Here is a 5,117-nt window from a genome sequence, read left to right as displayed (position 1 = left end):
AAATATTTTATTTTATTTTAGTATAAAATATAAATTTGGATATTTTACCAGCCTTTTGAGGCCAAGACTTTTAACATTATTTTTAAGTGGTCTGTTGATTTTTTTATTTTGCTATTTAGAATTCTAGATTTGATGACTTCTGTTTTTTATTTTATTTATTTATTTATTTATTTATTTATTTATTTATTTATTTTTGCCGATGTGCAATTCAAAACTTATTTTTTCCAATTACCTTTTCTGAAGTAATTTCAAAGCATCCAACTTAGTTTTCTTTTACCTAAACACTTTTTTAAAACATTTTATTTTGTATATTATTTAATTTAATTACATAACTGAATACAAGTACAATTAACATAAGTAGGTTTAGGATCAGACAATTACCGTACCTTCAAAAAGTAGATAACTCATCCAGTGGCAGCTAGAGAGTGGAAGCATACCAGAACCTACGTACTTGGTTCTGGGACTTCCTCTTGTTCTGGGCCTGTGTCCATTATTAAGCAGCAATGGAGAGCATTTTGTGAGACTGTTAAGTGAGATCAATTTAAAGAGCCTCTATTATCCTCAATTTTTGTTGCAGCTACCAGAACAATGGAAGAAATGGCATTTTAATGTGACTAATTCACATTGTCTATTAACATGAACCAAATTCTTCAGGTACGTGTCTTTTTTGGACTTACAAGTACAGATAAAAACTGGCCTAGCAATAGAGGGCATTTTGTGTTTGTGAAATGATTCAGTTCAAATTGTTTCATATGCAACTGGAAATATTTAAATGCCTATTTTATCACAAGAGGGCACTCATGCCCCATTCTTTAAAGCAAATGCTGCTTCAGGCATTGATTTGAGAGGAATTACCACTGAAATAAAATTTAAACCTACAACTTAAATTTCAAGTTTAGCAAATTGGCAGAACTGGGATTTAGTGATAATTATTTATGCAAATACAGAGATTCTTTTTTTTTTTCCTTAAACAGGTATTTTTTAAAATATATTTTATTGATTTTTCACAGAGAGGAAGAGAGAGGGACAGAGAGTTAGAAACATCGATGAGAGAGAATCATCGATCGGCTGCCTCTTGCACACCCCCCACTGGGGTTGTGCCTGCAACCAAGGTACATGCCCTTGCCCGGAATCGAACCCGGGACCTTTCAGTCTGCAGGCTGACGCTCTATCCACTGAGCCAAACCAGTCCCAGCCAAATACAGAGATTTTTGCTACATTAGTGTTATAAAAGGATTTTCACACATATAATATGAAAATATGCAAAACCTGCTATGCTAAACAATATTTAATATTTTGATGAGTCATTCCAAGGTTTTCATTATTTTTAAAATTTAATGATCATTTTTATTGATTATTGAATTACTACAATGAGATTTTAATAATCTGTCACACAATCAACATTATTAGGCATCTACTATTCTGTTGTTTCTCTGGACAACAGATTTATTGCATTTTAAAGAATGTATCAGGTATCATCACATCAATTTATTTCAGTTGTGACTTTAATAATTGTAGCTTGTATTAGTTATCTATTGCTGACTAACAAATTACTCCCAAGCTTAGTGGCTTAAAATAGCAATAATTTATTACCTTATAGTTTCTGAGGCTCAGAAATCTGGGAACAGTTTAGCAACAGTGCCTCTTGCTCAGGGTCTCTCACAAGGTGGCAGTCAAGCTCTTGGCCAAGGCTGCAGTCATTTGAAGGCTCAAATGAGATTGAAGGATTTGCTTCCAAGCTCACTCACAGGGGCCTCTTCACAGGGCAGCCTTAGACCATGACAGTGGCTTCCCCCTGGCCAACTGGTGTAAGTGGGAAAAAGAGTGAGTGCCTAAAATGGAGGTCATGGTCTTTTAATAACCTAATCTCTGAAGTGAAATCCTATCACTGCTGCTATATTTAGTTAGAAATGATTCAATAAATCCACACACACTCTTGGGGTATGGATTAGACAAAGGTGTGAATACTAGGAGATAGGGGTCATGGGATACAGCATGGAGGCTGTTGCTATATAGCTGGGTAAAGATAGGACTATATAAAGAGAGAGATATCCCCAGGTTGTTAGGACCAAGGATTATTACTTTGTCAGTGTATGAATTTGAACATGACAGAGTTGTAATACTAAACATTTTAACCAGAATAATATTAAAACAAATAATTGAATTTGAACTCAGCTGTTTATTTCCTTATTAATCAAATATCATGTCTAGCATAAGTAAATAATACATATGTACATAGAAAGAATGAATGTAAAAGTGGAAAAAAAGCATCATCTAAAATGTTAGGCTTGGGGTTGACAATATGGAAGGGACCAGGTGATGCTGAACAGCTTTTTGAGTCCATGTTCTTTAGGTAGAGCCAACCCTGGGCTATACTATGATATAGACCATGCAAAGGTCAGATGATCAATCCGAAGAGTTTCCTGTGCTCAGGAAGGAAATCCACATGTCAAGAATCTCCTGGGGAGTCTGGGGCTCTGGCTGGTAGAGAAACCCACTTGTTCTGGTTCTTCAGTACCAGCAGCTGCCATCGATGCCATTTGGTTCCTCTGGGCACATCTGTGCCACTCACCCATCACACTCTCTACTGTCATAAGCCACTGTCATGGTGAAGTTAGCAAAGGCTGATAAAAATCAAGGTGGCCCCAAGAAAATGCACCTTCTCCAAAGGAGGTAGAAGAAGATAATGAAGATAAGCAATGTCAGACGAAGAAGATGAAAACAGTGGATAAGAGGTTATTCCTCAGAAAAAAACATAAAACGGCTACCACAACTCCAGGAAAGGTGATGGTTTCCCCAACAAATAAGATTGCAGTTGCCACAATCAGGCAAGAAAGCAGTTGTCACCCCTGGCAAAAAGGCAGCAGTTATACCAGCCAAAGCATTAGCCATACCTGGCAAGAAGGGAGGGACACCAGGCAAAGCATTGGTAGCAATTCGTGGTAAGAAGGAAGCAGCCACCCCAGTCAAAGGAGCAAAACATGGCAAGAATGCCAAGAAGGAAGATAGTGATGAGGAAGATGATGATGATACTGAAGAGGAGGAGGAGGAGGAGGATGAAGGTGAGGATGATTGATCCAGGAGAGATGAAAGCTACTGCTGCCACTCTAACCTTGGATGATGAGGATTATGATGAAGATGCGGACGAAGATGATGAAGGTGAGGATAATGATGAAGAATATGACTCTGAAGAAGAACCTGTGGAGATTGCACCAGGCAAAGGCAAGAAAGCTCCTGTAAAAGCTGTTCCCATGAAGGCTAAAAGCATAGCTGAGGATGAAGATGAAGAAGATGATAATGAAGAGGATGATGAAGAGGATGAAGATGAGAAAGGTGAGGAGGAGGAGGATTAAGAGGACGAGGAAGAGCCTATCAAAGATGCACCTGGGAAACGAAAGAAGGAAATGGCCAAACAGAAAGCTGAGCCTGAGGTCAAGAAACAGAAGGTAGAAGGCACAGAACCAACTACAGCTTTCAATCTCAGTGTTGGAAACCTGAACTGCAGCAAATCTGCTCCTGAATTAAAAATGAGTATCAGTGACGTCTTGCTAAAAATGATCTTGTTGTTGTGGATGTCAGAATTGGTGTTTCTTAGGAAGTTTGGCTATGTGGATTTTGAATCTGCTGAAGACCTGAAAAAAGCCTTAGAACTAACTCGCTGGCTTAAAAGTCTTTGGCGATGAAATTAAACTAGAAAACCAAAGGGAAAAGACAGTAAAAACATCAAGGTGCAGGAATGCTTTTGGCTAAAGATCTGCCTTATGAAGTTACTCAGGACTAATTAAAACAAGTGTTTGAAGGTGCTATGGAGCTCAGATTAGTCAACAAGGATGGAAAGAGTAAAGAGATGGCTTATATTGAATTTAAGACAGAAGACGATGCAGAAAAAACCTTGGGGAAAAAAAGCAGAGAACAGAAATAGATGGGCTATTCATTTTCTTGTGCTATACTGGAGAGAAGGGTCAAATTCAAGACCACAGAGATGGAAAGAATAGCACTTGAAGTGGTGAATCAAAACCTCTGGTTTTAAGCAACCTTTCCTATAGTGTAACAGAAGACATTCTTCAGGAAGTATTGGAGAAAGCAATTTTTATCAAAGTGCCTCAGAACCAAAATGACAAATTTAAAGGGTTTTTGGATTTATAGAATTTGCTTCATTTGAAGAAGCTAAAGAAGCTTTAAATTTCTGTAGTAAAAGAGAAACTGAGGGCAGAATAATCAGGCTGGAATTGCAAGGACCCAGGGGACCGCCTAATGCAAAAAGCCATCCATCCAAAACTGTCAAAGGTTTGTCTGAGGACACTACAGAGGAGACACTGAAAGAGTCATTTGATTGCTCTGTTTGGGCAAGGATAGTCACTGACAGGGAGACGAGGTCTTCCAAAGGGTTTGATTTTGTAGACTTCAACGGTGAGGAAGGTGCCAAAGCTGCCGAGAAGGCCATAGAAGATGGTGAAATAGCTGAAAACAAAGTTACTGTGGAGGGGGCTAAGCCTAAGGGTGAAGGTAGCTTCTGGGATTGTGGCAGAGGCAGAGATGGCAGAGGAGGCCAAGGTGGATTTGGTGGCAGAGGCCAGAGAAGTTTTGGAGGTTGATGAGGTTTCCTAGGAAGCAGAGGAGGAGGAGGAGACCAGAAGCCACAGGAAAGAAGATGAAGTTTGAATAGTTTCGTCTATCCCTGTCTTTCCCTCTTCCATTTGAAAGAAAGGACTCTGGTGTTTTTACCCTGTTACCTGATCAATGACAGCCTTCTAAAGACATTCCAAGACAGTATACAGTCCTGAAATCTACTTGAAAATCCATTTGTATAATATTTCAAAGGAGATATCCTGTTGGTTTTGACTGGATATCTGTATAAACTTTTTAAAGAGATGAGTGATAGAGCTAACTTTAATCTGTAAGTTTTGAATTTATATTGTTTTTTTTCCTGTGTACAAAACCATTCCCTCTTGCTACAATTGTGTGTGTGTTTGTGTGTGTGTGTGTGTGTGTGTGTGTGTGTGTGTGTACACTGAGGTACAAAGGAAAGCAGAATGTTTTGTCATGATTTTGCTTCAGTGCTATGGGACAAATTAAAAGTCCTAAACTTGGAACAAAAAGAAATAAAATTCTCCTGG

The 5,117-nt window shown here is 38.5% G+C and overlaps 1 pseudogene; it reads left to right on the top strand.

Annotated features, from left to right (window-relative positions):
* Nucleotides 1–2,471: 2,471 nt before the first annotated feature.
* On the top strand, nt 2,472–4,898 carry LOC118705317 (annotated as a pseudogene).
* The last annotated feature ends 219 nt before the right edge of the window (nt 4,899–5,117 follow it).

The sequence above is a fragment of the Pipistrellus kuhlii genome, unplaced genomic scaffold (assembly GCF_014108245.1).
Source record: "Pipistrellus kuhlii isolate mPipKuh1 unplaced genomic scaffold, mPipKuh1.p scaffold_m20_p_5, whole genome shotgun sequence".
In the NCBI taxonomy this organism is placed as follows: domain Eukaryota; kingdom Metazoa; phylum Chordata; class Mammalia; order Chiroptera; family Vespertilionidae; genus Pipistrellus; species Pipistrellus kuhlii.
This window is presented reverse-complemented; position numbering and strand designations above follow the sequence as displayed.